The following is a 12,441-nucleotide window of genomic DNA, read 5'->3' as shown; positions in this document are numbered from 1 at the left end:
ACTGTGGTATGATTCTTTTAATTCTTTGGGGAAGATCTCCAGCAGGGGAATAGCTAGGTCAAATGGGACTTCCAGTCCTAGTTCTTTCAGGTATCTCCATACTGATTTCCACAGTGGTTGCACCAATCTACACTTCCACCAGCAGTGGAGCAGGGTTCCTCTTTCCCCACAGCCCTGCCAGCATTTGTTGTTGGTTGATTTCATGGTAGCAGCCATTCTTTCTGGAGTAAGGTGGAATCTCAGCATTGTGTTCATTTGCATCTCTCGAATGACCAGTGATGTTGAATGTGTTTTCATATGTTCATTTGCCATGTCTGCTTTTTTGTATGAGAAATGTCTGTTCATTTCAGATGCCCATTTTTGGATTGAGTCTTTAAATTTGGGAGGTCTGAATTTTTTAAGTTCTTTATATATTGTAGATAGTAGACCTTTGTCTGAGGGACTGCTGGTGAAAATTTTTTCCCACATTGTGGGTTGTCTCTTCACACTGCTGGTGGTTTCTCTTGCTGTGCAGAAGCTTTTTAGTAAAAAGAGATCCCACTTGTTGATTGTTTGTGCTAGTTCAAGGGCAACTGAGGTTTTGTTCATAAAGTGTTTTCCTACCCCAATGTCTTGAAGAGCTCTACCTAACCTCTGTTCCAGCTGGTTCAGTGTTTCTGTTTTTATATTTAGATCTTTAATCCATTTCGATTTTAAATTAGTGCATGGTGAGAGATATAGATCTAATTTTAGTCTTAGATTAGAAGATGCAGAAACAACTCCAGACACACTCAGCCACCACATCTTTGACAAAGGAGCCAAACACCCTCGCTGGAGGAAAGATAGTCTCTTTAATAAATGGTGCTGGAGAAATTGGGTTTCAACTTGCCAAAGACTAAAACTATACCTGCAAATGTTGAACTTAGCTTGTCTATTACTACTGGGTTTTGGGGTGCTGGAGTCGCCTTCTAGAGGTGGTTTCTAGTTCTTTCTGTCCTGAACAAAGAATTTGTCAAGACAAGTACAAAATGTAGAGAGGTTTTACATTTATTAAAGGTATGAAAAGAAAAGAAATACACTCTGCAGAGGGAGTGCTGGCCAGAAATTTAAGAATAGAAGTACCTCCAAACTAGAGAGTAGGCCACTGAAGAGTTAACAGTAGCCACCGGCTTGATGAGGTGGTCTTTTGTATCTCCCACTCCTTAGGTGGACATCAGGTCTAGGTCGTCCTGTCAGAAACCTGCTCCAGTTCTTGCAAGAATTAAAAATAGCACTCTGATTGGCTCCAGGTGTAGGGCTTTGGGAACTGTTCTGCCCAAGTGTTTTGGAACTCTGTCATTGACAGACCACACCCACTTCCCCAGCCAGTTTGCCACACCCTAGTGTCCTGCCTGGCAGAAGTACATGGACATCTCTGGGGACCCCTCTGTTACTTTTCTTAAAGCGAGTAGAGACACTTCTGTTCAGAGGGATCACTTCAGTATCCTCTCCAGGGCATAATGGAATACACTTCTGCCTCTTCCTGCTTAAGTATTCTACTCCTTCCCTGGAGCCCTCTTGGTTGGAGAAGCCTAAGACAACACAGTTGCCAGTTCTTCCCATTCCTTCCATGTAAGTTAAATCTCTTTAGTTAGAAATGACCATACATAACTTGTACCAACAACTTTGGGAGTACAGGCCAATCTCAATGTAATCCATTCTCCTAGTGTGATAGCCAACTTGACTCCCATTTGTGTAAAGTCAAGTGATTCCAGGTGGTCTCCTCCCCGCTTCCCCCCTAGGGAGTCCCTTCAGTTAATGCATGACAAACCAACACATCCTGTTTGATAGAGCAATCTGCAACTATATGTTATCTTTACAACCTTGTAAACAGGATACTCTGCATCTGTGTGATATTTTGTTTCAACTAAACTGTGAAACTTCCCCTAACCCCCAGTAACTTAACAAAATTCTGCTCCTGTGAAATTCTGCTTGCACTTCCACCTCCCTGAGCACTCCCCAATTAGAAGAGCCATTTAAAAGAACTTCACAAGCCGCTTTTCCTCTCTGAGAGTTTTCCGGGCACAAGCCACTCTCAAACACCAGCTGATGATGAAGGACTCAAGTTTGGCTCAGAGTGGTAGCGATTCTCTATAATCTTTCATGAGTAAGTATAATACTAGTTATGCCATCAAAGAAATTAGTCCTTCTTGGATATCCCCAAATGAGTCAGCTCTCTATAGTAAGCTGTATTTCTTTCAGGAGTAAGTCAGGCACCAGCCCTCTGTGTCTCTCAGTTACAGAAGCTGTTAGCAAACGATGTGAGGAGGTCTCAAAAGCTGAAGTTAGGAAACTAACCCACCTTTCTCATAGAAGAAGTTTGCAGGTTTGCTAGTTCCCATCATGGAAAAAGAATTTTTAGGACTAAGAGGCACAGGAAGGGTTTTTGGGAGAAATTAAAAGGTATATCCTTGAAGAAATAGAGTGTGGGCCTGACACAGAGCAAAAGAGAGGGAGAGGTCACAATTATTTCCTGGAACAGGGAACATTTATGTGTCTCCTGAGAGTGTAGAAACCCCAGGGAGAAGTGGCCCCCCAAAAGGATAGTAGCCCATTTTATAGGTATGGGCCCAATTTTTTTGTTTTTCTGAATAGGTAATTTAAACATTCTTTGGATTCACTCAACCTGTTCCCTAATCTTAGGATCAGTTTCCTGCTCTTTACTTTTTCAAGCCAATTTATGGGTCTCCCTGAGGAATTTTGGGTGTGATGGGTTTGGAAGAAAAAGAGCCTAAATTTAATCAATGGAATGCTGATATGGATCCTATCTTCAATTGAGGCTCACAAGTTGCAGTCTTCTTAAAAGTACAATTTTAGTTATCATGTTTTGCCTTTTTTAACCGTTTATTTTTCTATCCTACCTCAGAGCCATATTTTAAATTATCCAAGTTATTCCCTTTGGACCCTTTTTTGTTTAAAAATTACCTGAGATAAGTATCTTATAAAAAGAAAAGTCTTATTTTGGCTCACGGTTTCAGAGGTTTCAGTCTGTGGTCACTTGGCCTTGTCCATTTGGCCTGTGGTAGCACAGTGTTGGCCTGTGGTAGCACAGTGTTCTGTGGTGGGACTGACTATTGGAAGACTGTTCAGCTCATGGCAGTAAGGGTCAGAGAGAGGAAGAGACCAGAAGATGTCCAGACTGAAACTCTAGCACTTCCCTTACTAGGCCAGGTGTAAGAGGGTGTTTGTTGGCTAGGGATGTGGTGATCACCAGTATTCTCATTGAAGAAATTTTATCTGTTTCTCTTCTATGCTCTAATCCATTTATTTAAAGTATATTTGAGCAAACAGTCCAAGAAGTATAGAATAAATCCTTGTAATCCTTTTTAATTTTTCACATATAGAGGAAATTTTAATTAGAAATGAGACTAAGAATCAAAGACCATGATCTTTCCAATTGTTACAAATCACACATAAATTTTAACTTTTAATGAATCTTAACCATTTTTAGTATCTGTTGTGCCCTCCACTGAATTGAACTATGTAATCTTTTTTTTGCTCTGGCCAACTAAGTATTGCAGTTGTGTGGTTTTCATGTTAGAAAAGCTTCATGCCACTGTGTTGCTGACAAGATTTGAATGAGAAAAATTAGAATATAGAGAAGAAAAACTGAGACATTTAGGCAGGTGAAGGTATGCATATCAATCCTTTGTCCATTCTTCAGTCTATTTTGGATATACCGTTCATTTAACATATAGACCACACCAACAAGGAGTGATCACATTCTCCTGAATGATGTTTGTAAGTAGAGGAAGGCTTTGAATTGGGCCAAGGTTCATTTGAAATTATATCTTTACTGGTTGTTTACAAATACAAAGGGAGTACATACTCAAAATTTATAAAAATTCAGACATGAATAATATTAGAAGCAGAAAAGGTCTGTAAAATCACAATCACCCTCACCTTAAGATACTTCTATTTAAGAACATGAAAGTTTTTTTATATACACATTCAAATTTGTTCAGTGAGAATATTAAAAACCAGTAGTCATTCCTTGGTCCCCTGGAGTTGCCACACTTACTCTAAACCCATGGAAAAGTACCAGGATTTCTGTGGGCTCTGCTATATTTTAAGTTCAAAGAAGTGGCCATAAAAAGCCAATCAACCACAAAGGTATTAACAAGAGGAAGCATCCTGAAAACTTTCTATTAAAACTTAGACTTCTGGTGCATGCAGGCAGAGCTGGCACAGGCTGAGTGCACCCTGTTCAGTACAGCTTGCTCTACCCACTTCCGACCAGGAGACCTAGCCAGAGCCCGAGCCAGTGAGGACCCTCCCCCGCAAGGCACACCCACCAGCCTCCGCTTAGCTATTCAGGTGCCTGCAAAAACAGGCCCCCCCGCCCAGCGGCCTCTTGGCTGTGCAGCTTCTTGGAGCCACACTACAGAGGCATGGGGGGCATAAAGGCCATTGTCCTAAGCTGCAGAAGTGAACAACAGAGACCGGGCCTCTCTCAGGCTCCCTGATGAAAATTGAAGCCCACTGGAAAAGTGAAGAGAATCTCTGCAATAAAGGCACACCAGACCACCATGCTTGGTAGGTTGGAGGGATCATCACCTCCCATCAGAACCTGGACTATCTTCAGGGGAAAGGCAGCTGGAACCTGCAGTAGAGCCTTGCGGAGTTCAACCCTGCAGGAGGACAGGGAGCTCAACTTGGGACCTGCAGCCAGAAATCTGCCTGAATCTCAGGAGTCTGTGACTGGCTCACTGAGACTCATTGACTTATAACTGCACACTGCTGCCCACATTGTCTGTTGTGACAGCAGACACATACCCTGAAGGAGGCCCTTTATTTTTATCTTTTATTTGTTCTTTTCAAAATTACCACTTTTGTTTTTGCTCATATTTTTAATTTTTTAAATTCTTTTCTACTCTTTTGAACTTTTTATTTTTCTATTTTTTCTTTTGTCTCTTTCTGCTTAACCCCCTTGCTGTCCCACATTGCTCTTCATCTCCCTATGTGTTCCTGTTCTGCTCCTAATTCATATTTCTTCTTTATCTTCTTTTCTTCTCTTTCCTTCTCTTTCCTTCTCTTGCCTCTGGCCTCTGGCCTCACTGATAACCTTACCCTATCCTCCTACTTACCTATTTCTCCCTCCCCAACTCCTTCTAACTCCCCATCCCAAAGGGTAAAGTTGCTATATTGAAGAGTTTATTCACTATAAACATGTATTGGGTTGGTCCTTGATTTTGATTTAATTCACACAGTTAAAGGTGATGAATAACTACCACAAATTGTCATTTTCTAAGAGGTACTTGATGCTATTGTGTTGCTGATTGTATCACTTGGGCTAAGGTGTTGTGATTGAACTAATCAGTTGTCCTTCCTGGTATAAGGAAAATGAGACAGCCTCAGAGCCATTAGAGACTCAAAACCTAAAGACCAGCTATATCTGGAAGATACCTCTGAGAAGCAGTCATTCCATAAGGGTTCTAAATACATCAACAAAGATACTTGCAATAAGCAACTTCACAGTATCAACCCAGGAAACAAACCAAGGACAGTACCAGAAACTAAAATTAGAAGACATTTAAGTAAGTCACAAACTCAGACTTCCACCCCACAAAAGGAAACTTCTGGGGGAAACAAGGTAGAACAGTCTAACAATCAACCACCTGAACACCCTGAACTGATAGCACAGGAAGTAGTAAAACAGATGAATGAGGCTCTAGAAAAATTCAAAACAGAAATAATTTCCCAGATAACTACAGAGATGGTGAACAGAGTGAAAGACATGATTACAGGCTCTAGAACAGAAACAGATTAAAAAAAATAGATGAGTTCAGAAATGCTGGAAGCCATGAATGCCCCGCATAAGAAAGAAATGGAAACCATGATCACCCAACATAAGAAAGAAATGGAACACAAGAAACAGATTCAAACTGATATTCAGGAGATTAAAAACTCCACTGAAAACATGCAGAGCAGATTAAGAGAATCTGAAGATAGAATATCAGATATAGAAGACAGGATTGCAGTGAAGAACCATGAAAACAGAGATTTCTTGAAAATAGTAGGGGACCACGAGAAATCAATCCATCAGCTGCTAGATGATGCAAAGAAGAATAACATAAGACTGATAGTAGTCCATGAAAAAACAGGAGAAAAGTACAATTGATATAAAAACCTGTTCACAGAAGTAATAGTAGAAAACTTCCCAGACAGAAGTGGAGAATTGGACATACAGATAAATGAGGCATATAGAACTCCAACTAGCCATGATCAAAAAAAATCTACACATAGACATATAATAGTCAAGATCCCAGAAACCAAACAGAAGTACAAAATCCTACAGGCAGTTAGAAGAAACAAATCACCTACAAAGGAAGGCCATCAGAATCATGGCAGACTTCTCAACACAAACCTTCAAATCAAGGAGAGCCTGAAGTGAAGTGTTTCAAGCCCTAAAAGAAAATAACTTCCATCCTAGACTGTTGTATCCTGCAAAATTATGTTTCAAAATCAATGGGGAAATTACATACTTCCATGACAAAGAACACCTGAGAAATTTCATGAACACCGAACCAGCACTCCAAACAGTTCTAAACAATATCCTAGAAAAAGACAATGAAGGTGACAACTCCATGAGGCCCAACAGAGGGAAGCCACCAGGCAAGGTAAGAAACTAAAGGGAAAGGGGGAAAAAATAAGAAATAAAAGAGCCAACAACAGCAAAACATCATGACAAGGATGAGTCAATATCTATCATTTATAACCATCAATGTTAATGGCCTCAATTCACCAATCAAAAGAAATAGACTGACAGAATGGATTAAGAAGCAAAATCCAGCAATATGCTATATACAAGAAACAAACCTAACTCAAAAAGAAATTCACAGACTGAAAATAAAAGGATGCAAAACAGTTCTACACACGACAGGAACCCAGAAAAAAGCGAGGATAGCAATCTTCTTTGCAGACAAGGTAGATTTCAAACCAAAACCAAGAGAGACAAAGATGGTCACTACATCCTTGTGAAGGGAACAATCCAAGAGAAAGACGTGACAATCCTAAATATATGTGCACCAAATATGAATTCCCCCAACTATACAAAACAAATACTAATGGACATGAAAAATCAAATAAGCACTAATACAATTGTAGTGGGGGACTTCAATAGCCCACTATCACAAATAGGCAGATCATCTAGACCAAAAATTAACAATGAAATTCTAAAACTGAACCAAGCTATTGAACAAATGGACTTAACAGATGTTTGCAGAGTATTCCACCCCACAAAATCAGAATACACTTTCTTTTTGGCTGCACACGGGTCATTCTCCAAAATAGACCACATGCTAGCTCATAGGACATGTCTAAGTAAATATCTAAGTAAATTCCTCCTGTATACTATCAGACCATAGTGCAATAAAATTGGACATCAATAATAGAAGAAACCACAAAACTCCCACAAACACATGGAAATTGAATAACACCCTCCTGAACAACCATGGGTCACAGAAGAAATTAAAGAAGAAATTATACAGTTTCTACAAGTAAATGATAATGCCAGTACGACATACAGGAATCTATGGGACACAATGAAAGGAGTTCTATGTGGGAAGTACATAGCAGTGAATGCCCATATTAGGAAAACAGAACTCAAATAAATAATGTAATGCAGAACCTCAAGCTCCTAGAAAAATAAGAGCATGACAAACATAAAGCTCATACAAGAGAGGAAATTATAAAGATCAGAGCAGAAATCAATGCAATGGAGACTAAGAGAACGATACAAAAAAATTAATGAATCAAAGAGTTGGTTTTTCAAAAGAATAAAATCAATAAACCTTTAGCCAACCTTATCAAAAAAAGGAAAGAAAAGGCTCAAATCCATACAATTAAGAATGAAAAAGGTGAAGTCACAACAGACCCAGCAGAAATCCAGAGGATCATCAATACCTACTTCAAGAACTTGTACTCTAATAAAATGGAAAGAAATTGAAAATGTAATAAAAAATTTGCCAACAAAGAAAAGCCCAGGTCCTGATGGCTTCACTGCTGAATTCTACAAGACATTTAAAGAAGAACTATTGACATTACTCTTTAAACTCATCAAGGAAATTGAAAGGGAAGCAATACTTCTAAATTCATTCCTGGAAGCAAGTGTTACTTTGATTCCAAAACCAGGGAAAGACCCAACCCAAAAAGAGAACTACAGGCCAATCTACCTAATGAACATAGATGCAAAAATCCTCATCAAGATACTGGCAAACAGAATACAGAGGGTCATCAAGAAGATCATACACTCTGACCAAGTTGGATTTATCCCAGGGATGCAAGGATGGTTCAATATTTGTAAATCAATAAATCTAATACACTATATTAACAGAGCCAAGGACAAAAACCATATGATCATCTCAATAGATTCAGAAAAGGCATTTGACAAAATCCAATGCCCATTCAGGATAAAAACGCTACAGAAAATTGGAATAGAAGGTCTTTATCTCAATCTAATTAAGGCTATCTATGAAAACCAACAGCCAACATCATACTAAATGGTCAAAAACTGAAAACTTTCACGCTAAAATCAGGAACAAGACAAGGATGCCTACTCTCACCACTCTTGTTCAATATAGTTCTGGAAACATTAGCCACAACAATTAGAAAAGAGAAAGCAATAAAAGGAATAAAGATAGGAAAGGAAGAAGTTAAACTGTCATTATTTGCTGATGATATGATACTTTACATAGAAGACCCAAAAAACTTGGCCAAAGACTTCTAGACTTAACTGACAGATTCAGTAGAGTAGGTGGACACAAGGTCAACACTCAAAAAACAATAGCCTTCTTGTACACAAATAGCAGACTCACTGAGAGAGAAATTAGGGAAACAATTCCTTTCACAATAGCATCCAAAAAACTGAAATATCTAGGAATCAACCTAACAAAGGAAGCAAAAGACCTCTACACTGAAAATTATAGCACTCTGAAAAAGGACATCAAGGAGGATATAAGAAAATGGAAAGCCATTCCTTGTTCCAGGGAAGGAAGAACCAATATAGTGAAAATGGCTATACTTCCCAAACTACTATATAGATTTAATGCCATACTAATTGAAATTCCAACAATATACTTCACAGAACTAGAGAAAACAATCCAAAAATTCATTTGGAACCAGAAGATACCTAGAATAGCAAAAGCAAATATAGGCAACAGAGACATGGCTGGGGGTATCACAGTCCCCAACTTGAAACTATACTACAAAGCCACTGTGATAAAAACAGCATGGTACTGGCAAAGAAACAGACCTGAGGATCAGTGGAATAGATTAGAAGATGCAGAAACAATTCCAGACATACTCAGCCACCTCATCTTTGACAAAGGAGCCAACCACCCTCATTGGAGGAAAGATAGCCTATTTAATGAATGTTGTTGGAAAAACTAGATTTCAGTCTGCCAAAGATTAAAACTAGACTCATACCTATCACCATGAACTAAACTAAGATCAAAGTAGATTAAAGATCTAAATATTAAAACAAAAAAACACTAAACTTGCTGGAAGATAAGTTAGGTAGAACTCTTGAAGACATTGGCATAAGAAAAGACTTTATGAACAAAACCTCCGTAGCATGGGAGCTAGTAGAAAGAATCAACAACTGGGATCTAATCTTATTAAAAAGCTTCTGCACTGTAAGAGAAACCACCAGCAGAGCTAAGAGACAACCTACAATGTGAGAAAAATTTTTTAGCAGCTGTACCTCAGACAAAGGACTACCATCTAGAATATATAAAGAATTGAAAAAAATCAGACCCCGCAAATTCAAAGACCCAATTCAAAAATGGGCATCTGAAATGAACAGATGTTTCTCAGACAAAGAACTAAAAGCAAATAAACATATGAAAAAATCTTCAACATCACTGGTCATTTGAGAGATGCAGATGAAAACAACACTGAGATTCCACCTCACCCCAGAAAGAATGTCTGCTATCAAGAAATCAACCAATAACAAATGCTGGCAGGGTTGTGGGGAGAAAGGAACCCTTCTCCATTGTTAGTGGGAGTGCAGAGTGATCCAAATACTGTGGAAATCAGTATGGAGATACCTCTAAGAACTAGCACTAAAGGTCCCATTTGACCCAGCTATTCCCCTGCTAGGTATCTTTCCCAAAGAGTTAAAAGAATCATACCACAGTGATGTATGTGCACTTATGTTTATAGCAGCACATTTTGTAATAGCTAAAGCTTGGAAACAGCCCAAGTGCCCATCAACTGGAAACTGGATAAAGATGTGGGTTTTTTTTAATAAAATGGAATACTAGTCACCCATAAAGAATGAGAAACTAGAGACATTTGTAGCTAAATGGATGCATATTGAGGCCATACTCTTAAGTGAAATAAATAGGACACACATGTGTAAATACCGAATAGTTTCTCTAGTGTGAGAAACTGAAAGTGTAAATAAGGATTAAAATGATTAAAATGAATAATTGACAATTTGCAATAGGAAAACATCCAAAGGTATAGGGGTGGTGCCAGGGGAAGGGGAAAAGAAGGAAGGGAAAGGAAAAATTATGAGAAAATTTAAAAAATGGAAATGAAATCTATGTAAATGGGGAAGGGTGGAGGGGGTAAAGGGCGCATAGGTAATGGGGAAAAAAATAAGAACCAAGATACATCATGTACAGGTACAAGCACCCAATGATAAATACAAATGTATTGTATACCTAAAATGTACCAATAAAAGAATTTAAGGAAAAAAAAGCAAAACTTAGACTCCCTTGGATGGGTTAAAAGAACTAAAGGCCTTTGGAGGAAAGAAAGTTTGCAAGAGAGCAAGTATTCTTCCCCTTATTCCTCTGTCCCTTCAGCTTTTGAATAATGCCTCTGCCCTAAAGCCAATTGAGAGATTACACAGAAGGTGATCAGCCATGAAGTTGAAAGATGTATCCTGAATTGGGGAGACATTCTACATCTTGTTGCAAGGGTGGATGCTCACATATTGAAGAGTAACTTGGTTCAGAATGGGTATGAGTTCTCTCCTTCCCATATTCTGCCTCCTCCCATAGTAGCTCAATAAACAAACCGAAGGCTTTGGTGGACTGCTCCTGAGACTCCCATATCTATGTGTTTATTCCTGTGGGGTGCTGAAGAGAGAAGCAACAATGTCTAGTAGAGAAGGCCTTCCTGAGAATTCTCTTGTCCTAGACCAGAAACGTGGAGAGTAGAAAGTTGAGGAGCAGTCCCAAGTATGAAACCAGACCAGGCAATGATGGCCTACAGAAAGTTAGCTGTGATACCAAAGCCAGACAAAGAACAAAAACAGAATACAATAAACGTAGATGTCAAAATTTGCAACAAAAGTGTTCGTGAAGCAAGGACTCTTCATCTTCTCACCCCTAGTCCTCATGGCACTAACAGTTCACTTCTCTGAGCTGGGTAACTGAGTAAATTCATAAATATAATCTTATGTAAGAATTAGTAAGAACAAAAAAGTATTATGGAAAAAAATGAGATTTTGGACTGGGGATTTAGCTCAGTGGTTCCACTGCCTGCCTCACAAGCACAAGGTCCTGAGTTCAATGCCCGGTAAACCACCCCCCCCCAAAAAAAATTTATGTTAGTAGAACCCAAAGGAGGTAATGAGAGCAAATAAAGGAATTGTTCTCTTCTCAAAACCAAAAAGTCAAAAAGTAGGGCAAAATCACACTATGAAAAAGAATGAGTGTATGAGCATATGAGTCCAGAGAGGAGCTCTATTGTGATAAGGAAGTAAGCAGCAAATTTTTTTAAAAAGCATCATTTGTTAAAATTATTAAATGTAGTATGGATAATTTTTAAATGTCAAAATTTAAAATCAGTTCTTATTATAATTTCTAGTCAGATTACCAACTGACTTTGGCATTACTTTATATTTAAACTGTATATGCACACTTATTTTTTTATACTTTAAAGTACATAAACACTAGGTTTAAGAATTGACAAAATGGGCCGGGGATTTAGCTCAGTGGTTTCGCCACCTGCTGCGCAAGTACAAGGACCCGAGTTCGATCCCTGGTAACAAAAAAAACCAAAACCAAAACAAAACAAAAGAATTGACAAAATGAGAAACACTTGGGGTATTAAATGATATTTTACATGTCTAAACTATGAATAAATAATTTTTTCAGAGCAAGAAGAATATTAAGAAAAATAACATGTATTACAAGTTCATATGGGAATTCTTATTCCACTCGGAAAAGAGAAGTTTATAAATGGTATCCATTAAAAGCTTATAATTGTAGAAATATGACTTCCACAATTTACATTATCATACTGCGTACAATCTAATTTTAGGATGACACATTTGGACTTTGCTTTTGTGTCCACAAATCAAAAATACCCAGATATTAACATTTTGGTGGCATTTCCTCTTGGCATTTTTTCTATTCAAGAAGTAGATGAGCTTTTTTTTTATAAAATATATTTTATGCATTTGGG

This window comes from Heterocephalus glaber, unplaced genomic scaffold (genome assembly GCF_053883595.1).
Source record: "Heterocephalus glaber isolate CG9 unplaced genomic scaffold, H.glaber_assembly_v1.0 deba00000594, whole genome shotgun sequence".
Taxonomy (NCBI): Eukaryota; Metazoa; Chordata; class Mammalia; order Rodentia; family Bathyergidae; genus Heterocephalus; species Heterocephalus glaber.
The sequence above is the reverse complement of the archived record's forward strand: the minus strand, read 5'-3'. Positions refer to the sequence as shown.